The 22,317-nt window shown below is 39.4% G+C and overlaps 1 long non-coding RNA gene across 1 annotated transcript; it reads right to left on the bottom strand.

The window, feature by feature from the left end:
• Window positions 1–332: 332 nt before the first annotated feature.
• LOC142158571 (uncharacterized) lies at window positions 333–6,459 on the bottom strand. Its single transcript, XR_012692796.1, has 2 exons — window positions 6,287–6,459; window positions 333–1,932 (listed from the first exon to the last, which is right to left on the bottom strand). It is a non-coding gene; the product is annotated as an uncharacterized LOC142158571 (long non-coding RNA).
• Window positions 6,460–22,317: the final 15,858 nt, after the last annotated feature.

The following is a 22,317-nucleotide window of genomic DNA, read 5'->3' as shown; positions in this document are numbered from 1 at the left end:
TCTTTTTTTTTTAATTCTGACATGTGGTTTGAAAGAATGGAGCTGTACATAGACCCAGCAAGTAAGGATTGAAACCTATTTCGCTTTTAAGTATCAAATGAGTTTGAAATGATAATTTTCTGAGCTCTTACTTCTCCCTTCCTTCACTATTCATTTTATTGGAGGGTCCGATTCACGTACAGAATTCTGTGCTGAACCTACTGATTTCCCTGTTGTTTTGGGATTGTTGGGGTATCGGGGTTCACCGATACTTCTATCAAGCACCTTCAATGTCAGTCAGATCTTTCTTTGTTTTCAGTCGACTGGTGAACAGAAAATACTCAACACCTGTATGATATAATGCTGAGCAGCTTTATTCTGTTCCAATTTGAGACCACTTCAGCGCTTATTTTTATACATGCAAGTCTAGGGGTATAGATTCTGAACAACCAATTATAAGACAGTAAAATAATGAGAGAAAATCAATTAACAATATATATATTTCAGTTTTACATCAAAGATCAAACAACTCTTTCTTCTTTGTGTGTTATCTCTTTCCAGGCTTTTTGCCAATATCCTTGTGCTGCCCCCATCTTTGAGTCCTTGGGTTTTATCTTATCAAGAATGTTGCTACATGTTCTTGGAATGTTTTCATTGATGGGAACATGGCGCTGCGTGGCCAACCTTGAATAAGTTGTCTTTTTAAACTGAAAATAATATCTGCTTAATTTCTCTTAAAGTCATAGCATAACATATTAGCATCTAAAGCTTAGCACATGATAGATATTAAATCAATAATCATACAATTCCACTCTAACATTCCCCTCTTTGATTAAATATCAACTATTAACCTCTACCTATCAGTCATGGCGATACTCAGCGGAAGACAGTTAGTACCTACATTTAAACATATGGTATCATAAGGACCCCATATGATTAGAACAAGAACTCATTAAGCACATATCTCTGGTACTTTATCACCATAACTTTTTTTTCCCTACTTAATGTTTTATCTCGGTGCATAGAGGGTAATACTTTGCTGATATCTATTCAAAAGCTTTCTTGTATTACATGTTAAGTAGCAGTTCCATATAATCATTATAGTTAGTACAAGAAGAATTAGTATCAATGGATGAATCAAGATATTCATTGCTTTCTATATGGAATAAGATTCATTAACAAATATGTCCCACTAATGAATAGGACATCAATTTTCATTCTGGTTTCTCGATGGTCACTGTCAATCTCTTGTTGCAGACTGTGCAGGTTTTTGGTTTGATTGTTGACCATTGCTGATAATGTTCACTGTTTGTCTCAGACATTAAACTTGTAGAAATTTCTGTGATCATTACTGGTTCTGGAAGCTCATTATTTTTCCTGCAGGAACAACAATCAAGTGTTAGTAATTTCTTAATCAGCCATATAACAATTTTCTCTACCACATATACAATGAGCTGGATTGCCAAACCCTTTGCTACTAATGGCAATATTCCCAATATTCAAAATGAATCATTGCTGACAACTTTGCCAATGAGGTTATGTATTCACTAAGGCATTTTCAAAGTTTATTCTCCTATGAGTGCAAATTGTTGAGCACTCCTTCCCCTTCTGTTTCTCACAGTGACATAGGCAATTTGTCACTTATCTGTCTGTTTCATACTGGGTTAGGGAGGCCTTGACCCCTACTTCAGGCAGAAATATTCTGGTAAGACATATCAATACCATAAGACAGTCATTTCTATTTATCAGAACAAAACTCCCCTGATTTGAAGACTTTGCAGTGTGATGCGTGAATCCAGGTGTCTTTTTCCTGTACTTTCACTGCCATGGGAGTCATCAACAGGACTTGATAAGGACCCTTATATCTGGGTTCAAGACGTCTCCTGATGTGCTTTCTTATGACCACCCAGTCCCCAGATAGCAGTTTATGGGTACCTGTATCAAAATTAGGGTCTGGAATGAAGGAGAACATTTGACCATGTATTTCAGTTAGTTGTTTCTGTAATAAGGCAACATAGTTCAACAAATCACCACCTACATGCTGTAGTTGCTATGGAAAATAACAGCCTGTTCTGTGTGCTGTGCCAAACAGTATCTCATTTGGTGCTAAACCTGTGTCTCTTCATAAGTGTAGTTCTAATGTTAAACAGAACTATTGGTAAATATTCTAACCAAGTCTTTTTAGTTTCTTGCATCATTTTCTGTAGTTTCAATTTAATGTCACCATTAAGCCTTTCTACCCTCCCACCTGCTGGTGGCCTATAAGGAGTGTGAAAAGCTTGTGATACTCCCAAGTTCTTCATTACATGCTTCATTATCTCTTCTGTAAAGGTTGTACCTCTATCTGATTCAATAACTTCAGGTATGCCATATCTATAGATGACTTCTGAGATTAATTTCTTTGCTGTATTTTTAGCAGTAGCTTTTCCTTCTAACACATACTCGTAGGTACCACATTTAGGAAGTTGTATATAGTCGATCTGAAAGGGATAGAAAGCCTTTGGGGTCTTTACTCTTTGCCCTGGATTGTGTATTCCACATATCCAGCAAGCTGCCACATAGTTTGTGTCCGCACAGTTAAATCCAGGGGCAATCCAATTTTTCCATACCCTATTAGTCATTGCCTCTTTGGAATGATGTACTTGTCCATGTGCAATCTGAGTCATTACTGGGTATAAGGCTCTTGGTAGGCACCATTTATTTTCTTTTGACCATATTCCTTGCTCATCAAGCTGTGCACCTTCTTTTTCCCACTTATTCTTTTCTTCCTTTGTTGCTTGTTTCTGAAAGTCTTTAAGGCTTTGTAGGTCTGGGAATTGAAATTTGTCTGTGTCACCTTCTGTTGAGTCTACAAGAAATGTAGTATTCTTTGGTTGGAGGGCTGCCTTTTTTTGCTGCTTGATCTGCAAAGTTATTTCCTCTTGCTTCTGGAGTTTGTTCTCTAGTGTGAGCTTGAACCTTTATAATTCCCACTTGTTTAGGGAGTTCCAATGCTCTAAACAGTTCATTAATCAAGTTTGCATGTTTGATGAATTTTCCATTTGATTCTTGGAAATCTCTGCTTTTCCAAATGGGACCGAAGTCATGCGCCACTCCCCAGGCATAACGTGAATCAATATATACATTGGCTTTTTGTCCTTCTCCATATACACCAGCTTTAGTTAGAGATATCAATTCTGCTTCTTGTGCTGATGTTCCATTAGACAGTGTTCCTGAGTCAAGCACCTCTTCCTCAGTTGTGATGGCATAACCTGTATATGGAACTCCATCCACATAGTATCTAGATCCATCTACATAAAGAGTTAGGGTTGCATCTGAAAGTGGTGTGTCAGTAACATTATGTAAAGCTGAAGTCTCTAATTTCATAAGTTCCAAACAATCATGTGAAAATTTTTGTGTGTGTATTTCTCCAGTTTCTTCAGTTTCTTCTTCAGACACTTCACTCAGGTCCTCATATCCCCTGTCTGATGATTCATCTTCTTTGCGACTCCCCTTACTCCCCTCTTCTGAATCATCAATGGGGAGCAGGGTTGCTGGATTGAGGACTGTGCATCTGGTAATTGTTTCATGTGAGGCGCTGAGCAAGGCTACCTCATATTTAGTTAGTCTAGCTGCAGATAAATGTCTTTTTTTTGCTTGATTAAGAATTTCTGTGACTGCATGTGGAACTTGAATAATAAGTGCATGGTCCAATACCATATCTGCTACCTTTTCTTTCAGTATTGCTGCTGCTACTGCTTGTATACATGATGGAGAACCTCTTATAACTGGATCGAGTTGTGCAGAATAATAGGCCAGTGGCCTTTGTTTCGTTCCATGTTTCTGTGTGAGGACTCCTAGAGCATGTCCTGACTGCTCATAGCAGAACAATGTGAAAGGCTTCAGATAGTCTGGTAGTCCAAGTGCTGGTGCAGTAGAGATGGCATGTTTCAGGGCTTGCACTGCATTCTCTATTTCAGTTATATTGAGCGGTTCTGTTCCCTGTTTCCTCAAGCATTCATACAGTGGTTGCATAAGAATTGAAGCTGCGGGAATCCACTCTCTGCAATATCCGAGGAGTCCCAAAAAGGCTCTAATTTCTTTGACTGTTTTTGGTGTCTTCATGTCTCGTATAACTTTAACTCTTTCAGTTGTAAGATGTCTGGTTCCTGCAGAGATACAATGTCCTAAGAATATTACTTTTTCCTGTACTAGTTGCAACTTGCTTGGTGATACTCTGCAGTCTTGTTCGGCCAGAAAACAAAGTAATGACAGTGTTTCTGCTTTGCATTCTTCTTCAGCTTCCGCAGCCACCATGAGATCATCTACATATTGAATGAGTTGAGTAGTTGGATTGATAGGCCTCCATCCTTGTAGAAATAGTGCCATTGCTTCTGAAAATTCTGATAGGCTGGTGGCTCCTCCTTGAGAGAGTCTTGTCCAACAATATTGGTTTCCATCATGGGTGAAGGCTAGAAGGAGTTGACTATCTTCTGTGATTGGGACTGAGAAGAAAGCATTTGCCAAGTCAATTACTGAAAACCATTTTGCATTTGGCGGTATCTGATTAAGCAAAGTGTGGGGGTTGGGTACAATGGGAGTGTTGATCAGAAGTCTTTTGTTGACATCTCTTAGGTCATAAACCATCCAGTATTGCACCCCCTTGTCCAACATCTTGTTTCTTTACTGGGAATAGGGGTGTAGAATAAGGAGAGCGACATTTTCTTAACACCCCTATTTGTAGATATTCTTGTATTTGTTCTGATATCGCTTTGGTTTGAGCTGCAGCAAGTGGGTACTGTTTAATTGAGACAGGATGTGTTCCTGGCTTTAGTGTCAGTTTTACAGGATTTACTTTAAGTGGGCCCACATCGTGTTTTCCTTTGGACCATAACTTGTTTGGTACTATGTTCAGCCAATCTGGTAGATTAACAGTCTTATCCTTGTGACATGTGCTCATCTGCTCTAGCATCTAGATTGCTGCTGTAAGCTCTTCTTGGACTGGAGATGGGAGTTGACTTGTGAGTTTTACTCCAGTTGGGGTGTATTTGATGCTGGCTTGTATCTTTGAAAGTACATCTGCTACCAACAAATTATAGGGACAAGATGAGGAAGTGAGAAATTGTATTGGTACTTCAATTGTCTCTTCACCTACTAAAAGTGTAACTGGTTTACTTTCTGTTAGTTTTACTTCTTTTCCTGCTAGGCCTGTAGCAGGTAAATCAATTTCTGTTAATAGTTGTTGAGGTACCTCCTGTTTTCTTAATACAGTGTGGCTTGCTCAAGTATCAATTAGACACTCACGTTCTTGACCATTGGGTAATATGATATTCATTAGGCCTTTAGTTAAGTCATCTTTCAGAGTTTGGTTATATGTGAGCCGGAGGTACTATGGAGTGCCAATTTCCTATGCCAGTTGTTGGTCTGTAGCTTGTTGATTTCTTCTTTCCAGCCTTTTTTTATGCTTAATGCAATCTCTTTTCATGTGGCCTCTTTGTTTGCAAAAGAAACAAACTCCTTGTTTTTTCATTTCTGCCAGAGTCATATTTCCTTTTTCCTTTATTTGTTGCTCAGGTGCACCTCTTGTGTCTGTACGAACCTTCTAGTCTTGATTTTCTTGGACCACATGAACGGTTTGGGACTTGTCTTTGACTTTCCTCTGCTTCTCCTTTTCCCGGTCTTCTATACCTTCTAGGACTTGGAGCATGGATTGCTTTTCCATTGTTACTACTTCTGGTCTTATAAGGAACAATTGTTGACGATATGTTTCAGAAAGGCCATTGAGGAATCTGGTCTTAAACAGTCTGCGATGTTGGGCATTATCTTGAGTGAAGCCTTCAACTTTGTGTGCTTGAGTAGCTCTGTCACAATCTGGCAAAGCCAGTGCTGGTGCTGAAGTTGCTTTAGCTTAAAATTGGTTAAACATTTGGTTTTGCTCAGTGGAGAGTGTAAATGTCTTACTATCACCCAGAAATGCTAATGCAAAAACACAGATAATAGCTCATAAAGTCTTAAATCTTTTTAATTTCCATACAAACATTGAATTCCCATCAATGCATTACCATACCCACGATACAAAGAAGGACTTGCAGTATACTACTATTATAGCACAGTAAATAATGGCAGTGAATGCGTTTACAACACTGATTGACTCAAAATTGTTATGAGGATAAAAATAAAAACCTTTTGCTTTCTGCACATACAGAAAAACCATCTGGTTCATGCATTTGCTATGCGAATAGCACATCAACTCTAATATCTCTTTCCAAAACAAGGTAATCATTACTCAGCAGAGTCTACGGTTTTTAAATTCTTGATTAGTTTTTACTTATGTTTGTTGTAGCTGTGGATCAAAACATTGCAAACTTCTATTCATTGGAAGTTGGATAAATTCAATCTGGATTGAAAGGGTGCTTTGTAGCTGGAGAGCTTCTGTGAAGAAAAAAACTTTTGCATAGAGATTAACATTTATTCACTAGGAATTACAGTAACTGTTATTAATTCACATTGTACAGCTGCTAATATGACACTTGTTTAAAAGTTTCTCTTTATAGCTTAACTGTGACGCTATGCGTTCCATACAATGAAAAACTGATTTCCTCAAAGGGGCAGTCCCTAATCTCACAAACAGGGAATGTCAAAGTGACGAGACCTGGGCGAGTGTTCAAAGCCACTACTTTCTCATCATCTCTTTGTAAACCAAATATTCACACATATTTTCAGATTCTGTGATTTCTATGTTTAAAGTACAAATATATATTCACAATTCTCGCTCACAGACGACATTTTATCTCGTAACATTTCTTTATGGGCATAACAAACCCTCCTGATTTCTGAGAACATTCATCAGCGCCATTTTCACACAGATAAAAACAGCTTGTAATATATATCTTCATGTAAAGGCTCACTCCCACAATTCTCAACTTCATTAAAGAGAAAGCTATTTTTCTCAAATTTCAGAAACAAAATTATTTTGTTCAAATACAGAAACGGCTTGTTGGACCCCAGCCAACTTGTCCGTCCACTGAATCGTGTAATGACGGACCAAAACATTTCAACACTTGTTATGCATCTCTTTAAAAGCTTAGAATTAAGCAGGCAGGCATTATATTATTTACAAAAATGTACAACTTCTTTAACCTTGAAACATGTCTCTTGTAAAAAAAAAACAAAAAAAAACAGACAAGACAGACAAACACAGATCTCCCTCACACGAAGTAAGACGGAGACAAAACTCACATACAGAGAAAGATAAATCAGCTGATACCTTACAGCCTACTGCTGTGGAACTACAAGTCCCAGCATTAGACTAAATACAAGTTAGCCTCAACATGTCATTATCACTCAGCACTCCGGACATATTTTATCAGCATTACATACATTGTCAGATAACAAAAAACAGAGTGCTTCTTATCTCAACACACTGAAATCTTTTACACAGAATAAGGGAGGGGCACATCTCACTCATTCAGCTGCGCAGGATCAAACATACATTTAGCATATCCACACATTGACCTGATCTTCATAGCCAAGCCTTTTTATCCATTCTTTATTATTCAAATAAAACCCATACCATTTCTCTAAGTCTAATGTCCCTTCTGGGGGAAATCCTGCTCTCTTGAGTACTTTATGAATTCTTTTAAGAGCTTTACTACCTTCTCTTTTTTTCATTATATCCATAGGCTTGCCTATAGTAGGCATCTTACTGTTCTGTGCCCCCATTTACTGGGTTACTGGTCACAGTACTGTCAGTATCTGGGATACAATGTCTTATAAGTGGAATAAGGCAATACAATTTTCCCCTTTGTACAGACTATAAGTATCTTTAATCCTTTACCTCCTAGTCTGCCATAGGAACACCAGATGTGAGTTTTATCGGCTGTAGATTATAAGGCTGGCATTTATGGCTGATCCGATTCTTCCCCTCAAGTCAGTGTATGGACATATAGGTTTATAATCTGGTAACATATGATTTTGTGGCCAATATGTAGTATTTCTTCATTCAAATGCACCCTAACGTAAAATATAGTTCTTTTTCATTACTTACAAAACCGTAATATGCATTTGTAGTTGTAACACACTCTAGTCTAGGTCCCTTGCAACCTGAATATTTTCTCAGAACAATGCAGCAGGTGCAATTCTTACATACACCTCTCTTATTATCTTCTAACTAAAATTGTCTACATCCATCATAATCTACAGTATCCATACATTTATCATTTCATTATCCTTTCCTATGACTGTACATTGGGTTCATAGAATACCCTCTAATCACCTCAACTGACTTTCCTTAGACATACAAAGAAATTCTGAACTGAGTAAGAAGGTAGAAATCTACACTTTTCTTACTCACCGGATTTAGTTCAGCAGTTCTCTGGACATCAGTGGAGTTTAGCGTCAGGTGTGGAGATATTGGAGCATCCCGGACGAGCCCCCAGAAATGTTGGGGTATCGGGGTTCACCGATACTTCTATCAAGCACCTTCAATGTCAGTCAGATCTTTCTTTGTTTTCAGTCGACTGGTGAACAGAAAATACTCAACACCTGTATGATATAATGCTGAGCAGCTTTATTCTGTTCCAATTTGAGACCACTTCAGCGCTTATTTTTATACATGCAAGTCTAGGGGTATAGATTCTGAACAACCAATTATAAGACAGTAAAATAATGAGAGAAAATCAATTAACAATATATATATTTCAGTTTTACATCAAAGATCAAACAACTCTTTCTTCTTTGTGTGTTATCTCTTTCCAGGCTTTTTGCCAATATCCTTGTGCTGCCCCCATCTTTGAGTCCTTGGGTTTTATCTTATCAAGAACGTTGCTACATGTTCTTGGAATGTTTTCGTTGATGGGAACATGGCGCTGCGTGGCCAACCTTGAATAATTTGTCTTTTTAAACTGAAAATAATATCTGCTTAATTTCTCTTAAAGTCATATCATAACATATTAGCATCTAAAGCTTAGCACATGATAGATATTAAATCAATAATCATACAATTCCACTCTAACAGGATCGAGCCAGCTTGTAATAGCCTTGTGTCGGTTGAAACATTTGTCTGGGAAACCCATGCTGTTCATCAGCTCACATTGGTTGTTTTTTACATTGATGATGGTAACTGGCATATCATAATCATCAACATTTATTTATATGGTGCCAACAAATTCCGTAGCACTTTACAATTGGGAACAATTGAACATAGTAATAAACACTAAACACAGTAATAAAACAATACTGGGTAAGGCAGACAAAGAAGGCCCTGCTCGGAAGCTTACAACCTATGGCATATCTCGATTACGACCGCATTAAGCCGCTTTAAAAATATCTGATGCTGCACTTTATATGCATACAGGGCCTGATTCATGAAGACACGCATCATGAGTGCAATCCGCATTCAGTATTATACGCACATATCTAGGGTTTGTACACTCCTGAATTCATCAAGGCACACATCTCAAGATATGCACCTAGATGAATACAGTAACAAGCCATTTACGTAATGTAAAAATTGGCATGGCATACGACTGCGTTTGACTGCAGAAGTGTGCTGCTGCCGACCACACAGCTCACGCACGTTAGCGTACGCTAGACATTTGGATTGCTTACTGGTTATATAGGATGCTGGAGCTTACTTTGCAGTATATCTCTTATGAGCTGATTTTGTAATATCTGCCAAGGTTTTGGTTTTATTTTAATCCCGCAATGTTTTAGAAATGAAAGACTCTTCATGTAGGTCACCAATAAATATGGTCCAATAATTCATATATTGTTATCTAAAACACTAATACAGGTCAGGTTATAGTTCAAAATGGTTAAAAGAATTATATAAGCTAGAATGTTGTATTTGGGAAGGCTCATTGTTCAAATTTGTATTTTCTTTACGTTTGGAAAAATGTTGTACATGACCCTTTTTTAATGTTTGCAAAAAAAGCCCTAGGTCAAATACATTTTTTTTACAATAAGTTCAATAAATCAAAACAAATATAAGCGTTTTGCCTAAATTTAAACATTTTTATCTTTTCTCATTTCACACAGCTGCAGAAAAGGCCAGTTGTCCACCCTGTTGTGTCTGATAATGTTACTGAGTTACTGTGTTTATTGTTTACTGTACTGTGCTATCTCACCTCGTATTGTAATTTCGATTGTCCCTGTTCAGCGCTACGGACACCTAGTGGCGCCTTATAAATAAAAATTAATAATATTAATAATAATAATTCTGCCTGACCCCTATTGCATGCTGTATCCTATGACCAACAGGTAAGAGATTACACTCTAATCCCTTCCCCAGTTGTCCTGGTTTGAACCCAGTTTCTGTGTCAATGTTCTGCCTGCTACCCAGCAGTCCTGGTCCATAGTAGCCCAAAAGTTACTGCAGCAGCAACACCAACCACACAGAAGTAAGCAGTTCCAGGTGCCGGAGATGGGGCCTGGTGGTAGTAGCACTATTCTCCTACAACTAGTGCGCATTTGCCATTCGCAGTCTTTCAAGTGTCTGGAGGAAGGTGACACCAGTAGGAGTGGTCAGTAACAGTCCACTACTGACACTATGAAGTAAACCCAGTGTCACGGATTCTTGACAAAACTGAAGGCTACTTGCTGGTATTGACGCTGCTAAGCTAGGAGGCGCAGAATCTAAAGCGCCTCTAGTCTTCACCAGGGACCCCCACAAGGGAGTTTGGGTGTTGCTGCAGGAGACGTGCAGGTGGCACCCTTCAAGTTAGCCACCAGCAAAGCAGAAGATGAACAAGCGTAGTCATGCGAACCAAAGTCAAGCCGTGCGGACAGATAAGGTACCGAAGGAGCAAGCAAAAGTAGAGTCAGGAAGCCAAAGGTCAAATCAGAAGATGCTGTCAAGCCAAGGGGTAATCTGTACGCAGAGTCAGGGGAAGCCGAGTCAGAATCCAAGTGGTCAGGCAGGATGCTTAGAAATGAACAGGAACGCTGGAGCATTAGGAGACCTAGATTCTCTGGTATGCACATGGAGCCAGAGGCTGCTTTAAATAGTGTAGCTATAGATCTGTTTGGTGGCATTGGTGTTGGCAGTCAGATAAGAGGACCGAGAGACAGGAAACGAGAGAGAGTGTCCCATTGCCTAGCAACGGGGATTGCGAAGAGGACTGCACAGGTGTGTGCAATGCAGAGCCTGGACCAGATGGAGGAAGGGTCCTGTTGCTAGGCAACGGGATGCGCTGCCGTCGAAGGAAGGCGACCGTCCATGGCACCTATTGTGCGTGCTGGGACGGCGCCTGGCACCCAGATAAACTGATAAGAAATCCCGCTACAAAAACCAACATCATGGAGCAAAGTAAGCCCATCTGGCCACACTACTGCCAAACTTATTTTTCATAGCTCACATGCCTAAGTGATTGATGTCAATTCCTGAACCAAGGCAGCAAATGTAGGAAAGAGAAAAAAAAAAAGAAAAAACCCATACATTTTCTTTCCCAGTAGGTTTTGCGAATCATTTGCACAAAATGCTTACAGAAAGACTTCAGCTACCCTTTACCCACATAAGTGACAAATTATGGGTAATGTGTATTTAATGTTTCATTCTTTGTTAATTACATTTGTAATGGGGAAATTAATACAGAAATGTCAAATGTAATTCATTAGCTAACTATTAGTATTCAGCTGATTTGTTTATTTTTGTAGTTGTTTTTTGAGAGTGACTCAATTGTATAGAGGTTTTATGGAATCCAAAGATTATCTGAGCTATGTGATTAAAACACATCCACCATAATCACAAAAATATGAGTGTTTAAAGTACAAAGAAATAAAAAATACTGATACCTGGCCTTAGTGAGTCAATTTTATCCTCAATTAAGTACCTAGAAGATACTGTGATAATGGTTTCCAAGAGATCAATACAACAAAAAGCCTATAACTGTAACGAGCTGCGGCTATCCACAGCTCACTTTCTCCGTCAATTCCCCTCTCCTCTGTCCCAACTGTAACCATGGCAACGGTCGAGACGCTTTATAATTAGCGCAGCATTGCGGAAACGCTGGGCAGCTGGGTGTGTGCACATTAAGTAAATAATAGCCTGCGGAATATGGAATATATTTATTAATTAGGCAGCCCCTGGGGGTATATTGCGGGCAGGGCTCTGATTGGCTGCTTCCTGTATTTAAGGCAGGGAGGGCTTAGCCTCCCTGCCGGTTATAGCATCTCTTGAGGAATTGCTGAACTGCTGTGTTTCTTGTACCTTGTGTATGCTGCTGATACTCAGGATTGACCTATCGTTGTGACCTCTTGCTTGTTATTGGACCTTGCCTGTTTTCTGATTGCCCTGATGTCTGGAGATGTTTCTTGGATTTTTCTGTTTGCCGCCAGCCCTGATCTTGTTGCCTGTCTCCGACCTTCCTATCTGCTACGGACCCCCTGACCTCGACCTGCCTTCTGACTACCCGCTGCTATCTGAATTTCCTCCATCTTCCATCCTCTGTGGTGTTGCTTATAAACTTACACTACATTAGAGTTAAGACCTGTTTGCATCCGAGTACCTGTGAGCACATCAAGCTCTACGGCCAAAGCGGTTGCTATAGGTGAAGACCAGTTCTGTAAGTTTATGAGAAGACCTGCCAGCCTAACAATAACTTGCATGTATTTTTTTGTTTTATATTTTTGCATCGCTGTTTATATCAAGGATCATCTATAACTATACCTATATTTCTTTTGCACCGGCTTTTGAAATGAATTTTATTGCCTTTTTCTAAATAAAACAAAGGTGAACCTATAGAACTGTAGATTTCTACATTTAGATCATTTCATGTCAATACTGAACATTTAAAAATGTTTGTGACTACTAGCTTCTATGCTTCACTAAACATGAACCTGTTGTACTGTTTCCCTACTTAGTAGTTCTCGGTTCATTAACATAATTGCAATTGTCATAATTGCACATTTACTGTCGCTGCATAATCATTTTTAATCCTTAAGTGTATTTTTCTGAGGCACACTTCATAAAATAACCCTCTAAAGTCATGAACAAATTCCTGTTACCAGATTCATGCAGTTGTTAATGGATATATATTTTTCTGTAATTTACCCACTTTATTGATTATTGGTTCATGGATGACATTTAAAATAAAAAAAATAAAAATACACTGATATTGGGGTGGATTATTAAAATGCGGCGTTACCAACAGCAGGTTTTAATGCTATTTAATCTGTGGTTTTAAAACCATGTGATTTACTGAAGAAAAGAAAAACTAAATGCCTCAAATCGCATACAGTTTGGAGGCCTTAGTAGGATAGAACCCTTCCCATTTTTTAAGTGGTGGTTTAGTAAACTGACATTGAATAGTGAGAATAACAAGACGAGTCAAAGTTTTACTTTTTTTGCCTGCAATAAAAACTATTTATTAAAAAAGTGTGCCTTAACCCCCTTGTTACAACTAAACAAAGTGCTAGCCTGTGCTGTTTGACCTCATTGATGGAAGCTCTGAGATTGGCTAAGCAACTTAAGAAACTGCTGCTCATTTTTATTAATGGAAAACCTTATGCATTGCAAATATTCCCGTTGGAGTACAGTAGACCATTAAACATAAGAAGATTTTAGGTATTTACTTTAGGGATTTTTTTTACAATGACCTATTTGTTTCTCACTACTGTGACACCAAAAATACACCAATGTGCCTTCTGGTGCTTGCAGTTCTACAAGCACCCATATGCAAAAACAGTCATGGGCTGCCAGTGCATGCTGGCACTTATAGTGCCCCAATAGTTAATCACTATTTTTACACTGGTTAGGGGTACCTGAAGAGACACAGTGCTATTCAGCACTGGGCTGGAACTCTCTAGAAGAGGGAGCCCGCTCTATTGCTTGGGCTCCCCCTAAAGAATCAAACTCTGTGCAAATACATTTGACTTTTTAACAGGGAGACATTCACTCTTCTTAGTACTGTTAAAATAGTCCAGAATGTATAGCCTTGTACAAGAGGTAAACAGCACAAGCTACATAAGGCTGTTGCTGTTTAATTATTTAAGGGGGCATCTTATTTTTCGTTAAATTATTTTATTTTTAATTATTTTAAATGTTTGCCTGGTGGAATGCCATCCATCCAAACCAGGAAGTTGCCATCTTGACAAGTACTACACATACCAAAAACAACAGGATGTTTCACATCTGGTTTTATAATTTGCTTTGGTCTGAACCGCAGACAAGTTGCAACTCAGATATGGGTCAAAATCTCAATCTTTAAACCGCAGGTTAATCAATCATGCAGTTTGGATCTGAAAAAATGCATCTGAGGAGTGACAGTTTGCAAACTGCACGCAAAATCTAATGTGCAATTTTTTGAGCAGCTTTTCAATATGCATGAGGATGGACGTATGTAGTTTTATGTGTGGCAAACAGTTGACTGTATTGTGACATCATTGAAAAGACTTTCAATAAAGAGAACTGTCTAGCTTATCTGTATTCCTGCATCTGAGCACTACTAGGTAATGTGCAAAAGTCAGTATGGAAGAGCATTAGTTTCCACTGAAAAGTTTCTCCCATGGTAAACAAGGCTAAAAATAACTTGATCATGGCCCTTCTTTCCCAAATCCTCCTCAAATTGGAGAGATTGATATACGCATTGAACAAAAGGGATACATTTTGTGAAGTTGACACATCAAAGAACAAAAGAGTGTAAAAGATGCACAAAATATTGGTTGTTCCAATAATCACATATCCCACACCCTTTAATTACTCATACTGAGTTCTCCATCCTCATCCATGACTAACTTAAGCACACAAGTGTTTGTAGTCATTGTACTTGACTGGAAAAAATAGTCCAAGTTGAATAAATGCTTCTTTGCTTTTAGAAACCTTGTTCCTTCCAATATCTAAATTTCAGTCTGTGGCTTCTGTACAAAACAATGTTCAACTACTTTTCCAGACATAAAAGGCATAACATTAAAAAGGTACCTTTTTGAGTATGTCCTTTGTAGTACAATTATTTGAACAGATTAATTCTACAAGGGGATCAAGTAGAAAGACAAAAACAGAATAAAACAGTGATTTAATGCACCATAGGCTAATGTTGATAGAACTAAAACATTATGCATTCATAAGTAACAAATCAGCATTTCAAACATTTCAATTAATTTACTGAAAATTACTGCCAGTTACTTACTTTGTGTCCATATTTAATGCATAAGGTGAATTATTAAAGATGGAGAATATAAAATTAAGTATGTAATTTTATCTCCTAGTCCAAATACTGGCCTATAGAAAAGATATTTCAACTGAACCACATAGTAAAAGGATAGTGTCACAGACTGTGACTCAAGTTGCGTAATATTTGTGTGCTGCTAATGAGTGATGCAAACTCACATGGGGAAGAGTTTAATTGGTGACCGCCCACCTAGAAGGTCACAGTCTACAAGCTTTCCCTACTGGATGTACCTAAAAACTGAGGAAGAGGCGCAATTGGGGTTGGAGACAGACCAAGGGTCAGGACAGGAACAGAAAGAGCAGTCAGAAAAGTAGGTCAGGTCCGTTTCACAGGCAGATAAGGAGAGTTGAGAACAGGCCAGGTCAGTAATGGAAAATAATTGACAGTCGGCACAAGTCAGGTCAGTAAAGGGAAGCTAGGTGGCCATAAAAGTGCGGAATAATAGTGTGCACTGATATGTTCCTTATTTTTAAAAAGGGAGGGGGCCTGCACATCTGAGGATAGAAGGGGGAGATGGTGCAGGCGCACAATGCAGAGACTGATTTACTGAAAATGCTGGAAATGCACTTGGCTCCAAGTAGTAACCAAACCAAATAAGCTAGTAGATGTATACATGTATTTTGTCCTAGATCTAGTGTAGGTAGATATTGTGTTTTTACAAACTACATTGTCCTTGAGTCAATATGCTAGCGTAACTAAGCTTTGCCAAACTGACAATGCTTATTATTTTATTATTTGTCAAATGGCTGCTTGTTCTGTTAGGTCCCTTCAGAATGTCCGAGTCAATTTAAACCCCTGTCACATTGATGCAGCTTGTAGGTCTCTAGCGTGAACAAATGGCTTGAGAAAATGTTGAATTGGTTACATGTTGTATGTCTAAAGCTCTATGTGGTGAACAAATATAGAAACTAAAATTGTAACCTTTATGTAGAAAAACTTCATATTTTCATGTGACTTGATATGTTATGTTAGATTTTCTCTTTTTTGTATCTCTCTATATTGCCTAGTGATGTTTTTAGTAGCATGCCTGATACAGGTGATTGCACTCACTGTTAACAAGTTTAGATTAGTATTATCGAGCAGTTGGATATTGTTGTCTGGCTTATACTAATGAAAACATTCTAGTATACTAAGGATCAAAATGTAGATGTCTTTTATTGTTAAACTGATTTGAAGAAATACATTTATCTGTTTTTTTTTTTAATAGTAAATGTCTCAGAGAATATAGTCTTTATGATAGTTTCTTGTTTAACAAAAAGTCTCTTTAATTTAAAAACAAAGTTTTTGAAAACTTTGCTATTTTAATTAATAGACCTATACAATAAAATGCTACTGCATGAAACCATATCAAATAGGACATTGCTTGTATCATAAGTTGGCAACATATTAATTTTTAGTACATTCTCATGGCAACAAAATAAACAAAAGTATTGTTTTTCTGTGAAAACTTCTTCTGGAACAATTGAGAAGACATTGGGGTACATTTACTTAACTGTGTGTTTGAAAAAGTGGAGATGTTGCCTATAGCAGCCAATCTGATTCCAGGTATCATTTACTTAATACATGCTACAATATGACAGCTAGAATCTGATTGGTTGCTGTAGGCAAAATCCCCACTTTTTCACAACCGCAGTTTAGTAAATATACCCCATAATGTTTTTGGTATATTACGAAAACAAACAGTACAAAAAATGATTTGGAAAGTAAAAATTATGACCTTGTATTAATGCATATTTATATATTACATATATGATGGAAGTGAAATTTTGGCTAGATGAGACCTAACCACCGGCAGTATTACACAACAGAGAAAAACTACTATATAGTACTATGGGCCTGATTCATTAACGAAAGTACTCATTTTATTTTACTTATTTTTCTCCTGGACAAAACCATATTACAATGCAAGGGGTGCATATTAGTTTATTATTTTGCACATAAGGAAAATGCTGACTTTTTTTTCCCTAGATCAACTTTAAATTTCAGTGTACAAATGTCACGGGCACTAGGAGTTGCTTACCCGAGTTTCACCAGATGGAACTCTGCTAGAGAGGCGGGGTTATGGCACGCACCTCAAAGCAGGCAGGTGAATGATTGGAGCGACACAACAGCAGGAGAGTAGAGATAGTCTGAGGAAGTCAGCGACTTGCAGCTACGGTTAGAGGAAAGTCAGCGACTTGGAGCAGTAAACTGGAGGCTGAAGATAATGTAGACATGAGGAGTGGACGTGGATAGGTGATGGTAGGTAGAGGAGGAGTCAGTGGTCTGCGTACAGCAAGTTGTACCACTGTAGTGATGGGAAGAATAGTACTGGTGCAGGTAGGTAGCAGGGTAGTCGGTGGTCTGCGTTCAGCAAGTTGTACCACCGCTATGGTGAGGAGTCTGGTCCAGGTGTAGGTAGGTAATAGGAAAGTCAGTGGTCTGCGTATAGCAAGTTGTACCACCGCTGTGATAGGAGGACTTGTCCAGGTGCGGGTAGGTAGCAGGGAAGTCAGTGGTCTGCGTGCAGCAAGTTGTACCACTGCTGTGAGAAGGAATGAGGACTTGTCCAGGTGCAGGAGAGTGAAGTTGAAAGGCAAACTGTGGCTGTATGGAAACAGCACGAGTAGAGCAATGTCTTGTGAGGCAGAGATGGAAGGCACAATGAATAGTCTGTATGGAGTAGATGCCTTGCAATGAGGAGAAGCTGGTCACAGCAGATATGCACAATAACGCTAAGTAGTAGCGTGAGGAGATATCGTAGCTTGAGTGAAAGCTTGTCCTAAATGAAGCAATGCAGTAACACAGTCTATATGGGTACTTGTACCCTGTGCAGCAAACAACAATGGATACAACTGGTATGCGAGCAATAGGCAATAGTCAGTAAAGCATATCCAGTTGTGTAGATCCGGAATCAGCTGAGAAGTGAAGCGTTGTAGCGGTATGGGAACCGCCGCTGAGTTGAGCAGGGAGCAGCGTGGAAGCTTAAGCACGAGTAGAGCTGGAAGCAGTTTGGAAACTGTACACATGAGTAGAGCTGGAAGCAGTTTGGAAACTGCACACAGGAGAAGAGCTGGAAGCAGTTTGGAAACTGCACACAGGAGAAGAGCTGGAAGCAGTTTGGAAACTGCACACAGGAGTAGAGCTGGAAGCAGATTGGAAACTGCACACAGGAGTAGAGCTGGAAGCAGCTTGGAAACTGCACACAGGAGTAGAGCTGGAAGCAGTTTGGAAACTGCACACAGGAGAAGAGCTGGAAGCAGTTTGGAAACTGCACACAGGAGTAGAGCTGGAAGCAGTTTGGAAATTACACACAGGAGTAGAGCTGGAAGCAGTTCAAAAACTGCACACAGGAGTAGAGCTGGAAGCAGTTTGGAAACTGCACACAGGAGTAGAGCTGGAAGCAGTTTGGAAACTGCACACAGGAGTAGAGCTGGAAGCAGTTTGGAAACTGCACACACCTATAGAAGTTCACTGGGAGTTAGACTTCAAGATCAGGCCACTACCTAAGGCTGCAGGTGCCTTAAGTAGGGAGGGGTGATTGATCCATCAATCACATTAGTGGTCAGGTGTAGTTGTTAAAGGGACCTGCGCATGCCCAGTGCGAAAGGATGGCGGACGGCCGCGGTTCCACACAGGTGTAAGCGGGAAAGATGGAGAACCATGTACCAGAGTGGAGGCACTCACACTCCGGTGAGTGACAACAAATAAGCTATCAATTATTTGTGTGCTACATGAAAAAACAGCCAGTATTTTACTTATGTGTAAAATAATAAACTAATTTGCACCCCTTGCATTGTAACATGGTTTAACTTGAGTAAGTAAACTTACTCAATTTCTTGCTTCACTTTCCTTAATGAATCAGGCATTATGAGAGCACAGCAAATGGTATCTTGGTAATTTACTTGGTTCCAAAAGCAGGAAAAGGTAGTATAAAAGCAGTGAAGTTGGAATAAGTTGGACTGCTATGATATGGCTGCACGCAAAACTGACGGCCAAAGCTAGCATCCTGAGATGCAAATTCCTGTAAAACCCTGCAAACTGTGGACAGAAGACCACATAGCTGTCATGCACAGCTGTTCATCTGAAGATCCATGATGCGCCGCCCAAGAGGCACCTACCGCATTGGTTGAGTGAGCAGACAAACTGTCTGGCACCGGCCTAGCTGCCTTTGTATAAGCCAACTTGATGGTAGAAGTGATCCAATGAGCTAAAGACTCCTTGGAGGCAGGCCAACCACGTCTGTGTGCATCATACAACACAAAAATATCTGGCGTTTTGCGCAAACCCGCAGTGCGGGCTATGTAACACTTAAGGGCACTAACCAAGTCTAACAATAGCAACGACTGATCTAAAGACCTAGACTTCGGAGTGAAAGCAGGAACTACTATTTTTTGACTCAAGTGAAAACCAGAAACAACTTTAGGAACAAAGGAGGGCTTGGTACGAAGTACCGTCCGATCCTCATGGAAAACAAGGAAGGTGGGAACACAACACAAAGCCCCCAACTCGAAAATTTGCCAAGTGAGATCCGTCAGTCGAATCTAAAGGTTCAAATGGTTGTTGGACCAATGCCTAAGGAACCAAATTCAGATCCCATGGTTCCACCGGGTGTACAAACGGGGGAAGAATGTGAAGTGCTTCCAGTAGGAAAATGTGAACTTCTGGCAAAAGAGCCAACTTGCGCTGGAAGTAAAATGTGACGCCATGAGATCTATCTCTGGGGAACTCCACTGTTGAATTAGGAGATCGAAGACATCCTGATGGAGAGACCATTCTCCAGGATGAACCTTGTAGCGGCTGAGAAAATTTGCTTCCCAGTTTTCCACACCAGGAATGTAGATTGCTGAAGTGACAGGAATGTGTCGCTCGACCCACAACATTATCCTGTTGGATTCCTTCATGGCTCTAGCACTGTGAGTTCCTCCTTGATGGTTTATGTAGGCGACTTCTGTCGCATTGTCTGATTGCATTCTGACTGGAGAAAAACCTGTGATTGATGGGGAGAGATGTTTCCAGAGGGTCCCACGAACCCTGAAATATCTGTTTTAAGGTGAACCCTCCCCATTCCGACAGACTTGCATCTGTGGTGACAACTGTCCACTCCAATATTTGGAAGTATCGATCTCTGGAGAGGTGAGACCTGAGCAGCCACCAGGCAAGGGACTGCCTCACAGGAGAGGAAAGACTGATCATCTGTCTGTCCAGTTGTAAATAGGACTTTGACTATTTTCGCAGTAGTTCCCACTGAAAAGCTCTCAAATGAAACTGAGCATTGGATACTGCTTCGAATACTGAAACCATTGTGTTTAGCAGCTTCATATAGCTTCAGAGAGAGACTTATCTTTTCTTCAAGATTTCTCTGAAATTTTTCTGTATTGAGTGAATCTTGTCCTCTGGGAGAAATACCTTCTGACACCTGGTATCAAATTTCAGGCCTAGAAAGCGCACTGTTTGCGTTGGTATTAGGGAGGATTTTTGGAAGATTTATTATCCAACCATGAGCTTCCAAGGAGGATATGGTTGTTTGAAGATGCTGGGATAGAATTTCGCAAAACAGAGCTTTGAGAAGTAGGTCTTCTAAGTAAGGTATTACTGTGATACCCTGAGAACAGAGACTGGACGCCATGACTGCCATCACCTTAGTGAAAAACCCTTGGTGCGGTGGCTAAACCAAAGGGTAAAGCCCTGAATTGGTAATGGTCGCCTTCTATGGCAAATCGTAGTAAATGCTGATGTCCTTGCCATATGGGAACATGAAAATGTTTATGTCCAGGGAAGCTAAGAATTCATTTTGTTCCATGGTAGCAATGATCGACCTGAGGGACTCCATTTTGAACTTTAGTACTCTGACATTAAGATTGAGAGATTTTACATTTAGGATTGGTCTGAAAGAGCCATCCAGTTTCGGGACAAGGAAGAGGTTGGAGTAAAACCCCAAACCTAAAACCCCAAAAATAAATGTATGTATGATGGAACTCAAGGTATCTGGAACTCAAGGTATCTGGTTTAATCGTGTCTCACTGAAGTTTCCTTAATAGATATTACATATATGCCATGCTTCCAAATTCCATTCCCGCACAGCCAGAATGTCACTTTTGAATTGGATGTGGCATATATCCTCTATCCTCATATATCCTTTATGGAATATAGTACCGGCTTATTCAACAACACTCTGCCCAAATTTCATATGAGGTGGGAATCCTGGGTCCATTTCAACAACTCCCAAGGTTTGAGATAAAACAGGGCACATGGGCCTCCTTGGTGTTTCTCTGCCCTTTCCCTCATTCCCCAATTTTTCGTTCACATTTATTCCTCCATCCACCTTCCCTTAAATATAATTCAAAATCTGCTGCAGAGTTTCTTTCTTTTTTTATGTTTATCTCACTGTGGTATACTGTTTAGTGTTCATCTGGGTTTATCTGTTATGCAATGTAATATGAATGTTTTAATTTCTGTTTTATCATGTATTTGATGCAAATCAAAAGAAAAAAATAAATAAATAAAGAAAGAAAATACATAGTGTTGTTGATGTTACTAGAAAGCAGCTTTAATATAAGTCTACTAAAGGTTTAATAATTTCTAAATAATGCTGTCATAATTTTGCAAACAATCACAAAAGCATACTGTTGAATTCAAGAGCAGCAACAGCCAATAATAGTTATAGTACTATAACTATGGCATAGTTGCCTACTCTCCAGAAATGTCCGGGAGACTCCCAAATTTCTGGGAGTTCTCCTGGAGAGCAGGTTAACCTCCTAAAGACCAAAGTAGCAAAGTGGTGGGGGGGAAGGGGGATGTGATGCGAATCATGCATCATCGTGGCCCCGCCCCTCTGCTGCAATTGGTCAGAAAAGGTGATTGCCATTTAGGGATGGGGCCAAATGATGCGATCTGTCAGGCCCAAGCCTCAACACGCCCAACTCTCCCCCATCTCCCGGAGCAGGGCTTTGCCTAAGTTGACTAGTACGAGCTATGGATTTTATAAACAATGCATTATGGGAATTTGAGGTATATAAAAAATTGCTAATAATTATGCAGGGATATCACAGAAAGTCTCTCTATAGAAACTTTCACAGAAAAGAAAGTAAAATAAAATACTTATTAATTAAACACCCAAAAAAATAAATACATAGAAAGGAGAGGATTTTACTTACATATTATTGAAGCATTTTGTACCGCTATCAAAGATTGCTTAAATAATAATAGTCCT

The sequence above is a fragment of the Mixophyes fleayi genome, chromosome 5, assembly GCF_038048845.1.
Source record: "Mixophyes fleayi isolate aMixFle1 chromosome 5, aMixFle1.hap1, whole genome shotgun sequence".
Taxonomy (NCBI): domain Eukaryota; kingdom Metazoa; phylum Chordata; class Amphibia; order Anura; family Limnodynastidae; genus Mixophyes; species Mixophyes fleayi.
The sequence above is the reverse complement of the archived record's forward strand: the minus strand, read 5'-3'. Positions and strand labels throughout refer to the sequence as shown.